Source organism: Toxorhynchites rutilus, chromosome 3 (assembly GCF_029784135.1).
Source record: "Toxorhynchites rutilus septentrionalis strain SRP chromosome 3, ASM2978413v1, whole genome shotgun sequence".
NCBI classification, from domain to species: domain Eukaryota; kingdom Metazoa; phylum Arthropoda; class Insecta; order Diptera; family Culicidae; genus Toxorhynchites; species Toxorhynchites rutilus.
In genome coordinates, this window is record NC_073746.1 from 165,750,022 (window position 1) to 165,774,271 (window position 24,250).

At 40.2% G+C, this 24,250-nt stretch overlaps 1 pseudogene; it reads right to left on the reverse strand.

Moving 5' to 3' along the window:
- Nucleotides 1-17,266: 17,266 nt before the first annotated feature.
- Nucleotides 17,267-17,466, reverse strand: LOC129780646 (U4 spliceosomal RNA; annotated as a pseudogene).
- Between the last annotated feature and the right edge of the window lie 6,784 nt (nucleotides 17,467-24,250).

The window sequence follows — 24,250 nt, forward strand, 5'->3', positions numbered from 1 at the left end:
CCATTATTCTGAAAACAGATAGCAAACCTTTTAACTCTCATATGACACTATGACCTTTTCTAAATAGTATGTTCCGAAAGCTTGTTTTCGACTTTCAAAAGAAGGGAAAAGAGATCTGCGTGGTGGAGTACAATTACGAGTTTGTGTCACTGTATATGGATCTCGCACATTTAACGCATGTTATTCCCTGATCGTATCAGTTCTATATCTAGGTCATGCCACACTTTTGTACACAGACAAACATCCCTGACATTGTCCTACCGGAGACTGTTGACCTAGATTTACGTTTGATAAGGTTATTTCAGGGGCACTACCTCACGAGTCAAGTTCACAGCGAGCGCGTTGAATGGCGCGTTTCGCGGTCCGCTGGCTCACTTCACAGACAAGTTTTGTTTATGAAGTGAAGGTTTTTCTACACTGCGCTCGTTGGTGGTGGAATGTGGAGTGATGCAGACGGGGATGAAGGAAGGGGTCGGCTCATTTGACAGAATGTGGCCTTTCGGGATGCAAAATACTAGCTGACACATTTTCAACGAATTCGACGGGATGATGATGGGGGTCCCTGTACTCGATGCTACTACACGAGCGGTCCCGAATGACATTTGTTAGTAAAAGAAAAGAAACGGCTACCCAGAGCACATAATGTCACTGTAGATTTTTTTCTGTGTAGTTTTTTTTTTGTTCACGCTATGATACATGGTACGGTAAACAGTCGGGCGACCGTTGAGTGGTAGTGTAAAACACATGTAACTTTAAGTAATCAAACTCTAACATGACTTCTGTACATAAAACATATTTATGAAGTGCAAGGAGAGATCCAATACTGACCGCAGATGGCCTCATAGCTTTACACGCTCACATCATGATGTAGCGACGTTCGCTGCCGAGTCGAATGTCGAATGCAACGGATACGGGGAGCAGTATAGGCGTTCTACAGCCTACACTCGTGAATGATGTCGTCATGATGTTCATTGCCTCGAACGCGTTTACGAGCGCTGTTTCACCTACTGGTCGCACATGCGAGCCTATTGAATGTACATGAAAAAGGTTGTGGACTTGTCATTAGCGACGTTAAACAGTTTGTTCACCCTGAAAAAGTTCATGGAACCCGGCAGTTCTGGTCGCTGGGCGACGATAATAGATGAAGCCCCAAGACGTTCCGATGTTTGGGTGTTAGTCAAAAAAAAAAACATTTTGAATTATTTATCGTCCCTGGAAACACATTACTATTGGAGATAATTTCACAATCTGAAAATAAGACGTCGCGTAATTAGTGGAGACCCACCTGCTCGCCAGCCGAAACCGCATCGAGAATGTGACGAGGCGTTGCGATGTTGAATTGTGCAAGCGATACGATGAAACGGTTGCGTTATACAGAAACAGTTACCCGACGTTAATTTTGGTAAGATGGAGCAAATGCTTCATCACGAACGAGGGTCAGGTTCAGTTTGTCATATTGTAACAGGGGAACATGTCGGCTGCTGGTGATGAATTTAGGCGGCAGCACTGCGTGGAGCCGCGTTGGGGCCAATCTGACGTTGAGAGAGATATTTGCGCGCGCCGAAACAAAAACATCATATCAACGTTTTTTGGAGGTATTCGGGAGTGATAAGGTATATATATTGGAACCACCCAGGTTTTCCGTTAAAATTGATACGCTATTTAGAAAAATAGTTGAAAAAAATTCACATCGCCACTTTTTCCATTTTCCAGGTAGCTTTCGAATTTCACATCCAGGAAAAAAAAATGGTTTTTAAATATCGTAACCAGTGATTCCCTGCCGGTGATCTGTGGCCGCTAGAGTCTGTCCATGGGTCTTGTCTAAATAACACTTTTTTTAATGTAGTGGGCTCAATATATTCGAATATCTGTCACGGACAGAACTGAACTGTTCATTGAGTGATCTTTTAATCGACCCCGTTGAATTTATCTTTTACTATAAAATTCCTAGTACTTCTACCGAAACTCATCATTATAATATCAGATTATTTTCAGACACAATTCTCGTGCAAGATTTTTAATCCACTTGCAAATAACATGTTTCTCCGTTACATGGAACAAATGTTTTATACAGAAAATATGATAGAATAAAGACAGCCCTAAATCGGGCAATTCCTTACTCGAGTTCTGCTCTTATCAACACATTCAGTGATACTTTTTTATTGGTATAGATAGAAGACGATATAGGAGTGCGTATCATCACATTAAAATCCATTTCCAGTTTCGAACAAAGATCAATTTCGCTAGCGCAAAAATCAAATGGACTAACAGCACTTGTAACTATGTAATTGTAAAACATATGGGAATTTAATTTTCCAAATTTTCCCTTTTTCCTTCAGAGTTTTCCGGAAATTTTCAATTGTGATGTTTGGTTGGAATATTTTCGGTTTAAATATGTGTAATATTTTAATGGGAGCTCCTCTCCATTCCAGAGGAGGGAGGGGTGTCATAGCATCATAGAAACATTTCTCATACCCAAAAACCCTCACATCCCAAATTGTGCTTGATTAGTTCCCGAGTTATGCAGAAGTTTGTGTTTGTGTGCCGCCTGGAATTTGTGTTTCATTTGTATGCCAGCTCCCCCTTAGAGAGGGGGTGGAGTGTTTAACCACCATAGAAACATTTATTGTACCCTAAAACCTCCATATGCCTAATTTGTTTCCATTTGCTTGATTAGTTCTCGAGCTATGCAGAAATTTGTGTTTCATTTCTATGACAGACCCTCCTCCCCCTCAGAAAGGTGGGAGGTGTGTTGAACTTTAGAAATGTTTCTTGCCCCCTAAAACCTCCACATGCCAAAATTGGTTCAGTTTGCTTGATTAGTTCCTGAAAAATGCAGAAATGAATGCTTCATTTGCATGGCAGAAAATCCGTCTTCATTCAAGAAACTGTGCCATGGAATTAATTCAGATTACGATATTCTTTTTTTCGACATTCGAAGCGAATAAGCAGTCTAGTGAGATTCGGATCAATAATGGGATATTGTTATTCATCTGGATTATATTAGGTTGAGGAAAAAGTAATCCATTATTTTTGGGTGAAATTCAAACCTTTTTTTAATATGCTTCGAATTGTTCGATTTTGGTCAAATATGCACCGTTTTGCTGTAAAATTTGTTTCCATCCTAAAGGTAGCTTCATAATTCCTCTCTCATAGTAGTTTTGGTCCTTATTGGCGAAAAACTCTAGCAATCGATTTTTACAGTCTTCTCTTGATCCCAATTTCTTATCACTCAGGAAGCTTTGCAATGCGAGTAAAAGGTTACAAGACTAGTAATGCAGAAATTTGTGTTTCATTTGTATGGCAGCCCTCCAAAGAGAGGGGGGAGGAGTATCTAACCTTCATAGAAACATTTATTGCATCCCAAAGCCTCCACATGCCAAATTTTATTTCGTTTGCTTGATTAATTCTCAAGTAACCGACACTTTAAAAAACTCAGTTTCATATGCTTTATATCCGTGTCACGCGCGGTATTCAAACTTTTTTAGACTACTTTTATTCTTTTTTTAACTAATACAACTACAAAAACGTCAAAACAAAAATAAAAATAGTCCATCATCACCAAGATCACGAAAGACATAATAGAGATCAATTCCAATATAAAAAAAAAGATAATTAAAAAAATTTAGATAGTCTACATAATATAATCCGTTCAAAAAAAACTTCGTCAGGTTAATTGAAAATATTAAAACAAGCTACAAAAAATTGTCCACATTTATTATCCGTTCGTATAAAACTTCGTCAGTACAATTATTTTTCATAAAAATTTAAAAATATCGTTCGGCTTTTAAAACAACACAGCTTTCACATGTGAAATACAGTGCCTCTTAAATTCTGTAAGTGTTGTTGCGCATTTAATATGTCTTGGCATCGAGTTGAAAACATTTATTCCTTTGAAATACAACGAATTTTGTGAAGCACATGACAAGAAATTTGGTGTTCTTAATCCATTCGCGTTTCTAGTGTTACATCAATGAAAGTCACTTCACTTTCAACTCGATCACACAAATATCGAGGCAGCGAACCGTTAACTACTTTAAAAATGAACACCATAGTTAAATGAACAATTCTTTGTTTCACTGATTATCATTTTAGAGCGTCCAGCATCAAAGATGAGGAGGTGAATGTATTACATTTTAGAATCAACCGCATTATTTTGTTCTGCAAATGCTGTAATCACCATATTTGTGTATCATTGGCTAAAAATAGAATGGAAGAACAGGAGTCTAAATGAGGAGAGATGATTCATTTGTATAGCTGTATTTTGCTGTGAATGGTCAAATCGTATTTTAATCGTCATAAGATTCCATACTTTTTGGCAATTTTTTTGATGACATTGTCAATGTGAGTGTTGAACTTGAGTTTTTCATCAATAATCACGCCAAGATATTTAATCTCCCGAACGCGATCAATAGTCTCATCATCAATTATAATAGAGACGTTTTCATTAGACCGATTTCGCGAGATTGCCATCAATTTAGTTTTATTTATATTCAATTTCAATTGATTATACTTCAACCATCTACTTATAGAACGCGAATCTCCATTGAAATGTAAAACGACCTGATTCAAACCATTAGCTGCAATGAATAACACAGTATCATCTACAAAATAGTAAAACTTGTCGCATGTCATTGATGTACATAATAAATAAAAGGGGCCCTAATACACTTCTCTGAGGTACTCGAACATTATTCCCTACGGGACTGGAAATTGAATTATTAAAAATAGTCCTTTGAGTTCTGTCATACAAATAGCTTTCAAACCATTCATACGTACTCGTGTAATTCGAAAGCGCTTAATCGTATTCAACAACAAGGGCCTAGAAATTGTCTCGAAAGCGCGTTTCAGATCCAAGAAAACAGCAATGATATTCTCTTTGCACTCTAGTTTTTCTTTCCATTTTGCTAATACCAAGTTCAATGCGGTTTAACAGGAATGACCTTCCCGATATCCCGATTGTTCTGGTATTAGCAAAGCATTGCAATTGAAATATTCCAGCAGTTGGCCTTTAACGACTACTTCTAATATTTTCTCTAGCGTGTTCAACATGTTGATGGAACGAAACTCTTCGGCTTTAATCGTTCCAGCAACCTTTTGAATAGGGACTATTAGGGATTCCTTCCACACCTGAGGCACATGCCCAGTTAATAAAGATTTATTTATAAGGTTCAGCAAGATGTAATCGATAACATGAAAGCAATCTTGAATAACGCTAGCATTAACCTTGTCCAGCCGTTTTTCCTAAAGAAAAGCAAATAGTTCTAAGTTCATTTAACGTAATTGGGTGAAAACTTTCAAATCTACGATTACTGTTAACCGACTGTTTATTTCATCAGATTCATCGTCCAATTCAATGGACTGATTGATCAATGAAACAATATTGACGAAATAATCGTTCAACTTAGATACTATAGTCTGTCCAGACTGTTCAAGTGTGCCATTAAAGGTTATGGACCGCGGTTTCACGGTTATGCGGTTACGAGGTTATGGCTTTTACTAGGTTTCAATAAAGATTTCGAAATTTTCCATAACTCTTTGCTGTTGTTATGATGCTGATCAATCTTCCTCTGAATATATTCACAACGAGTTTTCTCAATCGATTGTGGAATCGGTTGTGAATATCTATTGCGCGCGATCGTGTACTTATTCTAATGATTTCCATCATTTGTTCTACGAAATTTGTTGTACCATTTGTCTCTCTCACGTTTAAGGTGCAAGATATCCAAATTGTACCAGCTGTTCGAGTTTTTCAGAGATACAAACTTTTGCGTAACTACACCCAAACTAGCGTTGTCTGAAAACATTTCATCTTTGGCAGAAATGATGCCATTTCGTGTGCTGGAGGGTCAAATGCGCAAATAATGAGCTGTTTTAACAGCTTAAAAATACGTTGTATGTATGCGAGCAGACATTTCTTTCTGTTTTCATTTCATTTGGGATTGTGCCAAAAAAAAGTCCATACGATTGACGTCGGGGATCGAACCAAGACCGGCTGGAATGCAAAGCTGTTTCACACGACCACGCTATCCATATAGCTGCCAGTGCTGTTGTATGGAAGCGTGATAATACAGGGTGCGGCAACATAACTTCCTTTTTTCAAAACTCAATAAAAACTATTGTATGCATCGGAAAATATTTATTTATTTTTTATAATGTAGATACATGTCCAAAGTTTTTATTTACATTGTTGCGAAGATCAAATCTGTTAGGTGAAGTCCCCCATTCTCCATACATTGCGTAAACCGATTTCTGGCGTTTGTCATAACTCTTGTTTGCATAGCAGGTGTTATGTTGGCAATTTCTTCTTGGATGTTGGTCTTCAAATCTTGTAGGGTTCTTGGACGGTTCACATAAACACGGGATTTCAAAAAAACCCATAGAAAAAAATCACAAGGGGACAGATCGGGAGAGCGTACAGGCCATTCCAAATCGCCTCTAATTGAGATAAGGCGCTCTGGAAAGTGTTCCCTCAAAACAGCCATCGATGCTCTTGAAGTGTGTGCTGTTGCACCGTCTTGTTGGAACCAAGTGTCCCCCTAATCCAAATTTTCTAGCCGTGGGAAAAAAAAAGTTTTGTAGCATGTTTACATACCGGCCCGAAATCACTGTCACTGTAACCTCATTTTCCTCAAAAAACCAGGGACCAATCATTCCAGCTGAGGAAATTGCACACCATACTGTGACTTTGGGTGAATGCAAAGGCTTTTGATGCAATTCTCGAGGGTTGGTGTCAGCCCAGTAGCGCATGTTTTATTTGTTAACCGACCCACACAAATGAAAATGGGCTTCATCGCAAAAAAAAACAGTAGCACCCTCGGGAACGACATCAAGAAGAAGCTCACACGCGTTCATCCGAAAATTGAAGTCACGTTCTAAAAGTTCCTGCACTATCGCTATCTTATAGGGATGAAAATGAAGATCATCACGATGAATTCTTCTCACAGAACGATCGGACAGCAGATGTGTGTTTGCGCGCAGAATGCCGTGGCGATCGCAACATTGACGCTCTCACTGGTTCAATGTTCTCAGGTGATCTAACGGCCCGAGGGTCTCCAGTTCTTCCTTCTGTCGCACTTGCAGTTTGTCTGAATGTAGCGACCCATGTAACAATTGATTTGCGGTCTGGGACGGGAGCCAACGGGGCTAAATTAAAGCGATTCCGAAATGCACGCTGTGTTGCAATAACCGAACATCCGTTTGAAAAGTAAACCTCAACGGCAAAGGCATGCTCCTCACTATTCCAACGCATAATGGCGACTGACCCGTGTCGGGACAGAACTTTACAATATCCCCTCTTGAACGAGACCACTATCGCTCCGCTATGACATCAACTAACTGAGTGGCGAGCATTTTAAAAAAGGAAGTTATGCTGCCGCACCCTGTATTACACCTCATCATAACATGAACTTGGAAAGTGTTTTCTAAGAGGATAAAGAAGAACATGAACGAGAATATATCTGTTTCTGTCTGGGCCGTGTATTTGGCAAACTATACGAAAAGCTTTCATATGCTTTCATTTAAATGTGTCTCCTGTTTCGCTCGCACATATTGGCTCTAGCATATATATTACACAAATGATATACATGTATTGGTACACGTTTACACGTTTTCAAGGCATTAGTTAGAACAGAAGCTAATTCATCTAAATTACCGACCTCGAAAGGAAAATCCAGGTCTCTCGTCACAAGACTCGAAACAGCATGTTTCGAATATTTTCTCCATCAATTCGATTTTCGAACACGTTCAAAACTTTTATATCTTCCATTGCGATGTTTTCATTTAGACTTTTTGAATAGTCAATGAAAACATCGGGGGAATGTTGATCGCTCATGCCCACAATTTTTAATCTTAGCACCGATATGGGAACAACAGCACGGTAATTCTCACCCAAATTGCTTTCAATATCATTTTTGACATCATTTATGTTGGATCCAGTTGCACACTTGTTTGGACTCTTTGGGTTTTATTACAATAACCGACTGAGTCTTACGAATATTTGGCTTGATACTATTGCTCTCTATTTTATTATCATCAACCTAATTCGAACCTTTGACTACATCCGCGAAACTTATGTTATTTAGAATGACATCATCATTTTCATTGTTCTGAAATTTACGTTTCTTCCGTTTAGGAATGTCATTCCTTGCAGCTAAATTATTCTGCGCAGTAATTGTAAAAAATGAACTTGTCATAGAATCCAATCTCTCACATATCAATTTTTCAAGAGACTCATATATATTTATATCACATTTTTTATCTCAAATATTTCATACAACACTTTAACGCGCTGTCTAACTGAGCCGTAATGTGATCTCGCATGTCCGTGGGCGAGTCAAAAGGCCTGATCACGAACGTCACTTCACGGTGAAACCGAACTGAAGTGTACCGTTCAGAATCATATTTCGGACACTTTGTTCTAATATCTTGAAATGCTTAATGCACTTATGGTATGACTATAAAATTAATATCACAATTGCTTCTTTAGAGTAATTCCTTGGTTTCACTATCACTTCATTTGAGAATTTCATTTGAATTATTATAAAAAACAGGAAGTGGGTTATATCTATGGTATAACCGCAAGGGTGACGTAGGACTATCGTTGATTTAGAGATCATTTGTTTGAAGTTGAATCTAAATCCATCCTGAATGAATGAATAAATAAATATTTGGGTGACTTCAAAAACGAGAGTGTTACGTTGGAGCATCAAGGTTTTATGCATCCAATATTGGATACAAAAAACCTTGTTCTGAAGAATAATCTTCAGAAGCTTTCCTGCTAACTGCACTTGATTGACAAATCACAAAACCAAATGTATGTGGTCGCAGTATTATATGGATAGAAAACATTAAAATAAACTCGCTTGAATGTAATTTTCAATTCCAAGGGGAACTGGCAGATTATTTTTCAGCAACGATCATTTCTTTCCAGGTTTCCTCTCGATAACCAGCAAACGAAAAGAGTTGCGCACGTGTATGTGTGTGTGTGTGTGGCGGCTGCTTCTATGTCTTCCCGAGGAACCGTATTTCGATGCTGATACTCTCTTGGTCACGAGAGTATCAGCATCGGCTTTTCTGCGCTCCCTCACAGTTAAAACAAACTGATTGCATTTCAGGTCAGGTCAGGCCAGGTAATGAATCCCTCGATCCCTCGCCGTTCAGCTCGTTCAGTAACGATGTTGTCTTGTCGATGTCCTCAGGCGTCGTGCACAAATTACGTAACGCTAAAAATCCGAATTCTGAACCACCTCTCCCCCCCCTTTCGTAACGCAATTTCCTATCTCTAATAAACAGAAAGTAACGCAACATCTACCCCCTCCCCCCTTATCGCGTTACGTAATTTGTGCACGACGCCTCACGAAAAATGAATCGGTTTCACCACCACAATATCATTTCAGTATGCTTTTCGTGCGTGATTGAATCGAGAGAAGGTGTGGTTTACGATGGCAATTTGGAAGGCAAACTAGAGGAGAATGAACTCTCTGAGTATGAAAATTTCGGCGACTGAGCAATAATCGATTGAAAATTATATAATTTTCGCGATACGAAACATTTTCCGTTTTTCATGTTATGCATCCAATATTGGATACGAAAATATCCTACTGATGGGAAAGAATAATCTTCAGAAGCTTTCCAGCTAATTACACTTGATTGAAAAATTACGAAATCAAATGTATTTGGCCGCTGTGTTCGCCATATAATTAGAAAACATTAAAATAAACTCTTTCGCATGGATGTATTCTTCAATTCCCAGGGAACTGGCAGATTATTTTTCAGCAACGATTAGATCTTTCCGGAATTTTCTCGATGCTGTATGGCATCCACACGAAAATTCTCGTTTCAGTTTGGCCTGTAAAAACTTTTCTAAACTCTAATCCATCAAATTTGGAGCCCTGAAAAGGGCCGTTGATTATATGCTAAGCTAATATAGCACCCTCTCCTTGGATTCGATGGGCCAGCTGAATGTCCTTGGGCATGATGTGACGCGTTTTGCGTGGATAGCACACAAATTGGTATCTTCGAATAAGCCTCCTGCAGCGTCATAACAGCGGAACTTTGGAAGCGCAAGTCGGTTTTGAAGTCCTGAGCAATTCCACGATCCAAAAGCTGCAAAGGTAGCTTGCGGATTAGCAATTCGGTCGACTTCCGATAGCGATGAATTTCACGCAAAGTTCCCGGTCGATAGCGATGTGGCTTCTTCACCTATCCTGCGGCTGGTGCGCCTATCCGAGCTGCTTTCGTGTGCCTTACCACTGAAAGACTAACTAGCTATCTGCTTGGTCCCAAACAAACGAGTCGTCCTGGTGGGAGAGTAGAGTAAGAAATGAACGAAAGCAAAGGAAGCGTCATTTTATAAACCATAAAAGTATAGAATCTAAACCCCACCCTTATTATATTCGTTGCTTACCCTGAGAGAGAAACGAATAACATCGAAGTAAGTATACAGTAATGTATTTGAATCCGGACACTTTGCGTTACATTTAATACCATACCGCAGCCACAACATTTTCTGCATGTTGAATTAATGCGATTGATTAGTAACTATCAAGAAACTATCAGTAACTATATTAGCAACTATTAATCGCATAAATTCAACATGAAAAAAATGTTATGGCTGTGGTATGATATTGAATGTAATGCAAAGTGTCCGGATTCAAAAGCATTACTGTAAAAAAGAATTAACTCGACTGAAATTTTTTCGGTTCGGCCTGCAAAAACGAAATTAAGAGCCCCCGCCGACTGCAGACTGACTTGTCGACCGATAGTTCGGTCGGCTTCTTAATCAGTACGGAGAAAAAAAGTCTGTAGTGTACAGCATAATGCATAGACGTAAGTATGAGCTTCCCCATTTCACATTCCAATAAGATTAATGGGTTTCCAAGTGGGCGCGCTACATACGGATACGAATGATTTCAATAACCTGTTTTCGAAGCTATCATTAAGCTATTGAAACAATTTTTCGACTCAATAAATAGCAATCATATAACTCTTGGACATTTTATCTTTTGTATGAAATGATTATCATACTGTTCCGTTGATCCGAGGCAGAATGAATCACGCTTAAAGAAGGAATGGATTTTTTCTTGGAATTTAGTCAGCAGAAATAATGCCCTTTCCCAACAATTAAAAACGACAAACGGTAAACAGTTTCATCAAAGTGATTTCTTCGATATGGAGATATATTCACTACAACATGTCATATATTTCATATTCTTCATTATCAAATCCATATCCATGGCACCTACCGGTAACGAATTATTATCGAAACCACGATTTTCGCTAAATGCTCCTTTCAGTTCGGCCTGTAAAAAACTTTTCTGTACTCTAATCCATCAAGTTTGGAGCCCTGAAAAGGGCCGTTGATTATATGCTAAGCTAATATAGCACACTCTCCTCGGATACGATGGGCCAGCTGGATGTCCTTGGGCATGATGTGACGTGTTTTGCATGGATAGCACACAAATTGGTATCTTCGAATAAGCCTCCTGCAGCGTCATAACCGCGGAACTTTGGAAGCGCAAGTCGGTTTTGAAGTCCTGAGCAATTCCACGAACCAAATGCTGCAAAGGTAGCTTGCGGATCAGCAATTCGGTCGACTTCTGATAGCGACGAATTTCATGCGAAGTTCCCGGTCGATAGCGATGTGGCTTCTTCACGCTTCCTGTGGCTGATGCGCTTATCCGAGCTGCTTTCGTGGTGCCTTGCCACCGAAAGACTAACGAGCTGTCTGCTTAGTCCCGATGAAACGAGTCCTCACGGTGCGAGAGTAGAGTAAGAAATGAACGAAAGATTTAATTTTTTTTTTTTTTTTTTACATTCAAATTAATTTATTTTATTTCTTTTTTGATGTACAAATATTTTACAGTGTAAGAGATTCCACATTGGTGATTCATACTTTGATTCAATTTTGCTATAATAATTAGTTTAAATTTTTCTTAGGAGGTTGGTATGTCATTTTGTCAGTTGTTTCTGAGCTGTTGTAGTTTGAATATTTAATCTAACTAAGCCTACTATATACACACTCTAAATCTACTATATACAAATATTTACAATGTTTTAGGGATAAAGGTCCCTGATGTTTTGCCATTCCGACTGTCGAACTCTGTTTATATGTCGTTGTTCGAACTGCTCGATTCTAGTCCTTATTGGGTCAAAACACGCTAACCGGTGGACGTCAGTGGTTCTCGTGTGCCACGGAAGATTGAGAATTATCTTCAGAAAACGGTTTTGGATTACCTGGAGCTTATTGAGGTGTGAACTGGCGCATCCCCTCCAGACCGGGGAGCCGTATTCTAGCATCGGCGACACCACTTGCTTGAATATTGCCAGCTTGTTCGTGGTACACGTCTTTGCCCGCCTGGCGATGATCGGATAGAGGTTACGGAGCATGATGATGGCTTTGTTTACTCGATCGGTTACGTGTGAACGGAAGATGAGTTTACTATCGAGAATTACACCAAGGTAGCGAGCCTCGGACGACCACTCGATCTCGCTTTCCAATATCTTTATCTTCCTCGTCGGCCTCAGTCGTTCCGTGTTGCGATGTGGAAAAACAACCGTTTGAGTTTTTGCCGCATTCACTCGGATCTTCCAGGTGTAAAGATATTTGACGTATTCATTGATACCGGTTTGGAGTTTAGCTACGAGAGCATTGATGACACGTCCGTTGTAGGTGATAGCCGAATCATCGGCAAACAGCGATAGATTGCCGCCTCCGGGTAGAGGTGGAATGTCCGAAGTGTACAGGTTGTACAGTAGAGGACCCAGAATACTCCCTTGGGGGACACCAGCTGCAATTGGGTATGGCTCAGAAAGTGCCCCAGCAATGTAGACTCTAGATGATCTCCCACGGAGATAATTTTGGACCGTTTTTACCAGGTAGACTGGGAAGTTGAATCTCTGGAGCTTAAATACCAGTCCGTCATGCCAGACATTATCGAATGCCTTCTCGATGTCCATCAGGGCCATGACGGTGGTTTTTGAAAGCTCCTTCGATCGCTTGACCATGTTGACTACCCTCTGGAGTTGGTGTACTGTAGAGTGACCTCGACGAAATCCGAACTGTTCGTCGAGCAGAATGTTGCTTTCCTCTGTGTGCCGGAGAAGTCTGGTGTACACTACTCTCTCAAACAGCTTGCTGACCGACGAAAGTAGGCTGATCGGACGGTAGCTTGACGGGCTCGTAGGGTCTTTACCCGGTTTGAGAATGGGTACCACTTTGGACACCTTCCAGACGGATGGAAAATATCCGAGTTCCAGGCAGCGATTGAAAATGCTCACCAAGAAAGCGTATGATTTGGGTCCGAGGTTCTTCAGTACAATATTGAAGTGGTCGTCGAACCCAGGGGCCTTCATATTGCGGGAGTTTTTGATGGCTTGGTTGATCTCGTTCGCAGTAATTCGCTGTTCTCCTGTGAGCTCGATTGGCACAGTGTCAAGTTGATGTATGCATTGCGTGACCGACGCTTCCATCGGACTGGCAATGTGTTGACCCAGATCATGTGCAGTCCTGAACTGCTGCGCTATGGCACTTGCCTTTTCAGTTGATGTTAAGTAGATTTGATTGTTGTTTTTGAGCGGAGGCACTGGTTTTGGCTTATTTTTTAAAACTTTAGTCAGACGCCAAAAGGGCCTTGAATATTTAGGTAAACTTCGAAGGTCGTTATTAAACTGCTTATTTTTCAGATTTTGCACTCTAGTAGCAATAATTTTGTTCAGTTTTTTGTATAGAACTTTTCTAGTTGAATTCCCCGTCCTCTGGTATTGACGTCTGACACAATTCCTGAGGGACACTATTCGTTTTGTTTCTGGATCAAGAGGTGTGAACTTACAAGTTACCGTCGCCGATGGGATGAACTGGTTTTCCGCCTCGCCTATGTAGCCCGAGAGTGCTTGCAGCACCTGGTCGATGTCATTCTCTGTTTCCAAGCGGGTGTTCTCGTCGATACGATCCTCTATGTACCGCTGGAGTTGGGGCCAATTCGCACGATGATAATTTCTCCTACTATGTAGCTGTTTTTGATTGATGTTTTGTTCCATCTTGAAGACTACCGGCAGGTGGTCGGATGACAGGTCAGTGACTGCAATAGGCTTGGAACACCCGTTAACGATGTTGGTAAGGCAGATGTCGAGTGTGGAGCCTACACCAGCCGGTGAGTAGTATGTTGGTGTGTCTGGATGGAGAACTATATAGTGTCCCGCTTGTAGATCATCGGAAAGCACCGCACCGTTCTTGTTACCTCGGATGTTACCCCATGTAGTGTGGCGGGCATTGATGTCACCGGAGATGATAAATTTGCCGCTTCGACGAGTCAACCGCAGAATGTCGTTTTTGAATCTGGTAGAGCTTCCATCTGAGTTCTTGCACTGGGTTGGGCAGTACACAGCAATGGCGGTGATAGGTCCATCAGCAGTTTCTAGCTCAACGCCGACGGCTTCGATGATCGACAGACGGAAGTCGGGGAGCGTTTTGAATTGGAGCCCTTTTCGGATAGCGATGGCAACGCCACCTTTGGCAGCGCCAACTCTATCGAGGCGGTAGACGGCATGATGTGGCAGACTAAAGCTGATTGTAGGCTTGAGGTGAGTTTCCGTGAGAAACGCTACGTCTATTCGGTTTGTTTGTAGAAATTCGTTGATTTCCAACTTTTTTGCCGCCAGTGAGCGGGCATTCCAATTAAGCAGTTGGATGGTGAAGGCTAAGGCTGGTGAAAAACTGCATCATCTGCATCATCATCTTCTGCAGCTCAGCAACAAGAGACGCCAGCTGTGTGATGGTTTGAGTGAGGGCATCCACTGGTGGATGCGAAGAACTGGAATTCTGGTTTCCTTCTGGTGGCCACTGGCTAGTGCCGATGGAAGCCTGAATTGGCCTGAACCCGGGAGCGGGACCAGTTGACTGTGGGAATGAACGAAAGCAAGGGAAGTGTCATTTTATAAAACATAAAAGAATCGAATGTAAACCCCACCCTCTTTATTGTATAAGCTTACTGTATACTCACGAATATAATAAGGGTGGGATTTAGATTCTATACTTTTATGGTTTATAAAATGACGCTTCCTTTGCTTTCGTTCATTTCTTACTCTACTCTCGCACCGTGAGGACTCGAGCTCATTAGTCATTCGGTGGTAAGGCACACGAAGTCAGCTCGGATAAGCGCACCAGTAGCAGGATAGGTGGAGAAGCCACATCGCTATCGACCGGGAACTTTGCGTGAAATTCATCGCTATCGGAAGTCGACCGAATTGCTGATCCGCAAGCTACCTTTGCAGCATTTGGTTCGTGGAATTGCTCAGGACTTCAAAACCGACTTGCGCTTCCAAAGTTCCGCTGTTATGACGCTGCAGGAGGCTTATTCGAAGATACCAATTTGTGTGCTATCCATGCAAAACGCGTCACATCATGCCCAAGGACATCCAGCTGGCCCATTGTATCCGAGGAGAGCGTGCTATATTAGCTTAGCATATAATCAACGGCCCTTTTCAGGGCTCCAAATTTGATGGATTAGAGTACAGTAAAGTTTTTTACAGGCCGAACTGAAAGGAGCATTTAGCGAAAATCGTGGTTTCGATAATAATTCGTTACCGGTAGGTGCCATGGATATGGATTTCTTAATGAAGAATATGAAATACATGACATGATGTAGTGAATATATCCGAAGAAATCACTTTGGTGAAACTGTATTATAAAATTATTTGTGTACGAATGCCGCAATCGATAGTCGACTCTAATTTGCGCTGGGTAATTTCCTCGGAGGACTCGATTCCTCCTTTGAGCATTAATAATCTCTTTCTGGCAAAACGATGTGGTATTAATCACATTATTTGAATGATAGAATGAAGAAATTTTCTGCCAATTTCCTTCAACCTCCAAACGTACCTTTCTCCTGTTTGTCGTTTTCGCGTTCGCTAATCCTTTCTCACAACACCCATTTCTCGTTTGAGAAATTGTTGAGTAAACATTGTCAGTGCGCGTAGAGCGGGAATTCCTAAAGATTCATTGCACCTCTAATAAATTTCCGAAAGACGTGGTCTTACGTTGATCGCACTTGATTGAAAAAATCAAAAACGAAATGTATTTGGTCGCAGCATTATATGAGTAGAAAGCAAATAGTCGCTCGAAAATGACTTGATTTTCGCGATGTGAAACATTTTCCGTTTTTCATGTTATGCATCCAATATTGGATATGAAAATTTCCACTGATGGGGAAAAAATATTCAGAAGCTTTCCTGTTAATTGCGATTGATTGAAAAATAACAAAACCAAATGTATTTGGTTGCAGTGTTATATGGATAGAAAACATTAAAATAAACTATTTCGCATGAATGTATTTTTCAATTCCCAGGGGAACTGGCAGATTATTTTTCAGCAACGATGATAGCAACGAGAATTCCGCGCGTGTATGTGTGTGTGTGTGGTGGCTGCTCCGATGTTTCAAGCGGAACCGTGGCATCACTCTCCTCCTGATGGATTCCCTTTTGGCCTTAGGTGCACAAACAGGCTCTTGGTGACACCGTTCATCAGCGTTTTCATGATAAACGAAATTAGCTTCACAACAACAGCGACAACATGCTCCAATCGCTGTTCAATCATAACTGAGTGGGTTTACGAGCGGCGCTCGCTTATATACCGATTGGTGATTTCAGTAGCCTGTTTTGAAAGCAATTTTAAGACTATTGAAACAAGTTTTTGGATGAAAAAGTAACAAGTATATGACGCGTAGACATTTTATCTTTCAAATGAAGTGTTTATCATACCATTTCGTTCAGTTGTTTAAGAGCTATGCTCAAAATCTCGGTCTCCGGCGTAACGCTTTCGTTCTCGAAAGTTTGGTTTTACACCCCGGTATAGAAATGAAAGACGTAGTCCTACGTCAAAATCTATCCAAAATCCAAACCCACTCATTATCGTTTGTGTTTGACGTTTGCCTAGCGTGAGCACGTATAATTTACCCCTTCATCAATACTTAAATTTCTCTCGTGTTTCATCAGTTCTCGTCATCGTTATCAGGTTACTGTGTCGTGTGTGTGCTTGGTGAGTGTTTCGCAGTTGACCATAAAATATAATCAAGTGTAATGTAATGTTCGTTCGTTAAATTATAAAATAAAGTGTCCGAAATTTGAATTCAATCTGTCCGAAATTTGATTTTTTTTTATAAATGGTGTTCGAAGTTTGATTTTTATTCGCTTGATTTGAAAAGCATTTTATTCGATGATTTTTTAATGTTTTCAATCATATAGGTACCAAAGTAGAATGCTTAAAAGCATATTGAATTAATTTATTAAAATTATCAACCAAAAAAATGGGTGGGTTATATCTATGATATAACCGCAAAGTTGACGTGGGACTACCTTAGCTTAGCATTAAGTTTTTGTGTTGATTAAATTTCGGATCTTTTTTTCAACTAGCAATAATCGCACCTCGGTAAAACCTCATTGGTTACGATATCGCCACTGCGCAAAGCTAGTAAATTTCTGATTGAATGAAACAATTTCCGAATTCAATTGAATTCAATATATTTGCTTTGTGAGTAAAGAGATTGAATAATTGATATGTAAGGTAAATTCCTGCATGGTGATAGTTTATGTTCTTCGTTACAAGTAAATTTAATGACAGTTCTTTTACGTTTGGTATGATGCCTAGGACAAAATATGTGAACGGAAGAATTATCAAACGATTATTTCCCTCTGAAGTTTGCATCTCTCAAGTGTACGTACTTCTCGAACCGCGAATTTGCTTGATATGATGAACTTCAGGCGCTCAGTTTCGATTTTGACATGTACATCGAACGCATATTGTTTACTCAATAGACGTTATCGCAGCAAATGAGTATCAACATTTCGCTTAGTCATCAAATGTTATGCGTACAAATTACAGTGAGCAGAAGATATGAAGACATATCCTTCAATGCAATCTTGAATAACCGACCCAAAGCGTTATTTTCGTATCCGGTTTTGTAATCCATTTTAGGAAAACACTTTTCGAAGTGCAAAAAACAGGAAGTGGGATATATCTATGGTATAACCGCAAGGGTGACGTAGGACTATCGTTGATTTAGAGATCATTTGTTTGAAGTTGAATCCAAATCCATTCTGAATGAATGAATAAATGAATATTTGGGAGACTTCGAAAACGAGAGCGTTACGTTGGAGGCACAAGGTTTTATGCATCCAATATAGGATACGAAAAACCTTGTTCTGAAGAATAGTTTTCAAAAGATTTCTTGCTAACTGCACTTGATTGACAAATCACAAAACCAAAGGTATTATATGGATATTTTATGGATAGAAAACATTAAAATAAACTCTTTCGCTTGAATGTAATTTTCAATTCCAAGGGGAACTGGCAGATTATTTTCCAGCAACGATTAGATATTTCCACATTTTCCTCGATACTGGAAGCCCACCAGTAGTTAATACTAACTCGATAACCACCTGTTAATAGCACTTGATTGAAAAATATTTGGTCACAGTGTTACATGGATAGAAAACATTCAAATAAACTCTTTCACATGAATGTATTTTTAAATTCCCAGAGGAACTGGCAGATTATTTTCCAGCAATGATTAGATCTTTCCGGAACTTTCTCGATGCTGAATGGCATCCAAACGGAAAGAATTCCGCGCGTGTATGTGTCGATCCTTCGCCGTCCACCTCGTCCAACACGTTAGGCAACGATGTTGTCTTGTCGATGTCCTCACGAAAAATGAATGCGTCTCACCACCAGAATATCGCTTAAGTATGTTTTTTGTGTGTGATTGAATCGAGAGAAGGTGTGGTTTACGATGGCAATTTGGAAGGCAAACTACAGGGGAATGAACTCTCTGAGCTCGAAACTTTCGGCGACTGAGCAATAATCGATTGCGTGCGCATACAATATTGGATACGGAAATATCCTACTGATGGGGAAGAATAATCTTCAGAAGCTTTCCTGCTAATTACACTTGGTTGAAAAATTACAAAATCAAATGTATTTGGTCGCTGTGTTATTTGGTTAGAAAACATTAAAATAAACTCTTTCACATGAATGTATTTTTGAATTCCCAGAGGAACTGGCAGATTATATTCCAGAAATGATTAGATCTTTCCGGAACATTCTCGATGCTGAATGGCATCCAAAAGGAAAGAATTCCGCGCGTGTATGTTTGTGTGTAGCGATGTCTTCCCGGGGAACCGTTTGTGGTATCACTCTCCTCCTGATGGATTCCCTTCTGGCCTAAGCTGCACAAACAGGCTCTTGGTGACACCGTTCATCCGCGCTTTCATGATAAACACGAAGAGCTTCACCACAACAGCGACAACATGCTCCAATCGCTGTTCAATTAGAACTGAGTGGATTTCCGAGCGGCGCTCACTTATATACCGATTGGTGATTTCAATAGCCTGTTTTGAAAGCAATTTTAAGACTATTGAAACAAGTTTTTGAATCAAAAAGTAACAAGTATATAACGCGTAGACATTTTATCTTTCGAATGAAGTGTTTATCATACCATTTCGTTCAGTTGTTTAGGAGCTATTAACGCTCAAAATCTCGGCCTCCGGCGTAACGCTTTCGGTTTCGAAACTTTGATTTTACACCCCGGTATAGAAATGAAAGACGTAGTCCTACGTCAATATAAAAACATATAGCGCCCTCTAGTCCAAAGCCATGAAAACAATAAAAAACGGTTACAATCAATAATTACGAAAATAAAATCCATCTTTTTTGCAAGTTCAATTTTTTTTATGAAAAGCTAGTTCATTGACTTTAATTTGATATGTCGATCATCTAAATCGGTTCAAAAGTTCAAAAGTTATGAATTTTTAAAGAAAGTAATTTTTGGAAAAAGTGAATTATTCGGACGGTACTAAAATGGAAATGGTCACCCTAACGAAAAAAAAATACGATAAAGAACGAAAATACCTCTTTTCATAGAAATCTGAGAACCACTATATCGATTTGGCATGGAATGGCTGTTCTAGTCTGCACAAAAGCAAGTGAGTACAAAACTACTCGTAGTTTGCATTTATTTGCAAGGCCGATTTCCTCAGACACCTTGGTTTTGAAGTCTGTGTTAGGCAAACACATTTCTGTCGGAACAAAAATAACCCCGACCTGCATTAATTTGCAATGCCAATTTCTCCAGACACCTTGGTCCTGAAGTTTGTGTTGAGGAAACACATTTCAGCCGGAACAAAATTGCCCCCGACTTACATGAATTTGCAATGCCAATTTCTCCACACTCCTTGGATTTACAGTCTGTGCTAGGGAAACACATTTCAGTCGGAAGAAAAATGCCCCCGACCTGCATGAATTTGCAATACCAATTTTCCCCACGCTCCATGGTTTTGAGATCAGAGGTTTGAGGTCTCCAACACTGCTTGGTTCAGAAGTCTGTGTTAGAGAACAGATTTCGGTGAGAACAAAAATCCCCATACTTCCATGTATTTGCAATGCCGATTTCCCCAAGGCTGCTTGGTTATGATGGCTTTGTTGGGGAAATCATAAATCGGGCCAATCAAAACGAAGCAGTTATGGCGTTTAGATAACGCTTCACATTTTACAGTTATTCAATTGTTTATCTAATGAAAAATAACATTTCATTGATTGCGATAGATGCGTAGAAATATTCCCTATCAACTGATGCAAACAACTTTCCGATCCAGTAAGAAATGTTCGAGTTTTTTTTTATCCCATTTATTTATTTATTAGGCTCATTAGCATTTTAGCTGTAACAGAGCCGGGTTTTAATCGTGTACATGTACACGATGTTTATGTTTCTATAAACTGTAAATTACACAGTAGTTAGTAGTAGCCATTTAGGCGTTAAGTTTTCTGTTTCATTACATTATGGTATTCCTGAAGAAAATATGTCACCCTTCTAAATTCGAGTCGACCGCGAGTAATCGGTTTCCTATATTATTAACATTAGAATTAAGGAAAAATGTATCTAATTTCGACCGTGGATCGATCTCCATCGCTGATGATGTTTGCGTGGACTTAGTTATTCTATAACAACACAAAGATGGTCAATTGAGGGTCCTGAGTTTGAACTCACGACCGATCGCTTAGTAAGCGAATGCGTAACCAAGTGGCTACGAAGACCCCCAAATGTTCGAGTTATAAGCATTCGAAATCTTTCATTTTTTCCTGCATGTTCTGTGTTCAGGTTCTCATTTCACCTCCCATATATTCCGGTTAGACGTAGTCCCACGTCAAAAATACCAGTGCATAAAGTTGAAATTTATTTTCTGCATCATATGCCTTAAGCGTCCGAAATATGATTCTGAACGGTATATGACGTTGCATACAAATCATGTCGTTTTCACCGTGAAGTGACGTTCGTGATCATGTCCAGAGAGTGAAGATGGTTTTGTCATCTCTTTCTCTATCATTCGCACACCCGAGATAAGATCACTTTGTTTACCACAACCCTGGTCTGATAGACATTCATTACCTACAATTAGTTTTAGACAATTAATAACCAAATTCATAACCAAAACTAAAATTATCATATTCAAGTTTAGCTTCAATAAATACGCCTCTTCCAAAGGTCTCAAGAGTGAAAAAAATCTTTCCATTCGTGGAAATTACTCAATTCAATAAGCCAAATATAAAGAGTTTCATTCAAATCTAAAAGTTGATCAGAATTTTACATGTTTTCAGATCATTCTGGCTCAATTACCCTCATGCAAAATTGTATTAGCAAAACCCTTCGAAATTCATCTAAACACTGAATTAAACGACGCCCATGATTTCCAGCAATAGAATATCACGAGAGCTTGAACCCCTGTACTGTTAAACAAATACGCTTTAAATATTTCAATACCGTTTATTCCCGAATTAAGCCTGCCTAAATTCATGCTAATGAACACTTGAATGCTTATAAGTGTCATATTAGTAACCCTTCCTCCATTCACGCTCAACTCGTTCACCGACCACGGACAAGTGGCGGTAACACGAATTTCTGAACTTGTTTCATTTCATATCAGACTGTGATGGAAAGTGAAATTTTGTCCCCATTGATAACAGGAGGTGAGAACTGGCAGCGCGTATTACTCTACTCCCGGCTCATCCATTTCTTGAGCGCACAATGCTGGTCAATGATTTAGCTCTAATCTTCGTCTACACACTAGCCTCATAACAACCGCAATCCGTTGGTTACCAAATCTCACCCAAAAATTCCCGCCGAACGACGTTTGTGTGTTGGAATTGAACTAAAACATTCTCTTTCCTCCTCAGGGTTTTTGAACCATTCAAATGCCACGTGGTACTCAGTCGAGTCCCTCGGCTCTCGCTGCTCGCCGGAATCCAAAATGGAATAATTTGGATGCATTTCACATAGGGCTTCAGCAATATTCGGAAGCCACTGATCGAAACGCGAAGCGTCTTTTTCCCTCGTAAGAATTCGACGAATAGACGGACCATTTCTCGAACTGAATCGGCGGCAATGCTTCGCGGCTGCTCTGTCCGCCCGGTATGCGATAGTCAGTTTGGGGTCGTCTTTGGCCTCAAAACGGCCTCGGAGCGTTTCCGTTCAGCAGCCAGTCGGGAGAGAACCCCTGGAAACCACACACACACACACACACACACACACACACACACACGGTTTCTTTGGAGCGGCACATGTGTTGTGTTGTTAGCCGCTATTCCGTAGAGGAACCGCCCTCAAGGGGCGCGCAATAATCTCTCTCATCAGCGGAACCGTGCCGTAATTGTTAAAATGTCAATGTTAAAATGCGCCGATTCGACTAGGAACCCATCGTTGGGAGGAGGTAAATCGAGTCCGCTTCAAACGTTCCGGCATTTGGCCATCTATATATACAGCGGTGTCGGGCCATCGCTTGTTCCCTAGCTGCGGTTTCGGAAGGGGTGTTCAGGTTTTACTGGAATTGTACCTTTCTCATGTGAATAATTCTGAGAAGAAACGGCCATAGAAAGTTGAACATCTCAAGTTCACGGAGCGGCTCTATCCTTAAAACTAATGCCACACGAGTGCTTCCATATTGCTATTCATATTGTATACCAGGCGCGCTGGTTACCACGCGGTAAGCATGGTGTGGTGCTGAGAGGATTTGCTACCGCCAACGCCAACGGGCACTCAAGTAAGTGCCAGTGCTATGCGCTCCGCTTACTTTTTCAGGCAATTACAGATGGTATTGCCCACCGTGATCAGGTTGTTTGCTACACACAGCTGGTGCTGGTTGGCTGTCGGTTGGAGTGCGATTCCGGTGAATTGCTTCGTAAATGCAGGCGAATGTAAATTGTTGTGAATGTAATCTGCTATTTGCTTAGCAGTGTCTTCATCAGAATTTCGTTTGATGATAAACTACCTGAATTATCTTGGAATGTTTCCAGTTGAAGCCTTTAGAACTGAAAGTCGTTAATCCTTTTCTTTTGAAATTGAGTTCGTTTCTTCTGATGCAAGTCGATGAGGGTATCTTTATTATACACCTCGAGTGACGTGTGATAACAAAATCACTCGTTTTATTCTTTCATCTATGTCATGGCCGAGCTACCAACGCTATGGGAAAAGGGGGGAATGTGGTCACCCTAAGGAACATGCCCATTTCCTGGGTCCACATACCACTAAAATTCCCGTTCATCGAAGAATATTGTAGCTCAACTTATTGTAGTTCAAAATAGTAAGCGGTTTTTATTATGAAAATTGAAAAAAGTATATATTTTTTAGTGAGGATGTAAAGTGGTCACCTGCGGGAGGCAAAGTAGTCACTCGCACATATCACACTAGAAGAGATAGAGTTATGCGTGTTTTCTTGGCCAAATTTGCTTAAATCATTATTGAAATACACTGCGTTTCACAACTATAGAACCACTCAATTTTTCTGAGTTTCCAGAGCTATGTAAAAAGTCGGTTGAATTGAAGTATATAGTGTTAGATATAATAACAATAGTCATTTATAAGACTGGCCATTTGAATTTTATTGTTGTGTCCAGACGCGAACAATTTTAAAAACCAAAATTCTAGTGTTTCATAACTATAGAACCAGGCGAATTATCGAGTACCGTTAGTTTTTTTTTCCTCGCCCTGGGTTTTTTTCGCCGCGCATTTATCTCACCCTGGATAAAAAGTGGATAAACATCAGTGAGAGAAGAAAAGGTAGCCTCAAAGGCAGGCGAAGTGGCTGGCTTTCGATTTTCGTCGAACCAGCGCCATTACGGGCATCAATGGTCAATCGCACACTAATTGGTATTGGTGTGACCCGCCGTTCGTTAGTGTGAAGAAGCGTTCCAGACTACTCCTTGGTG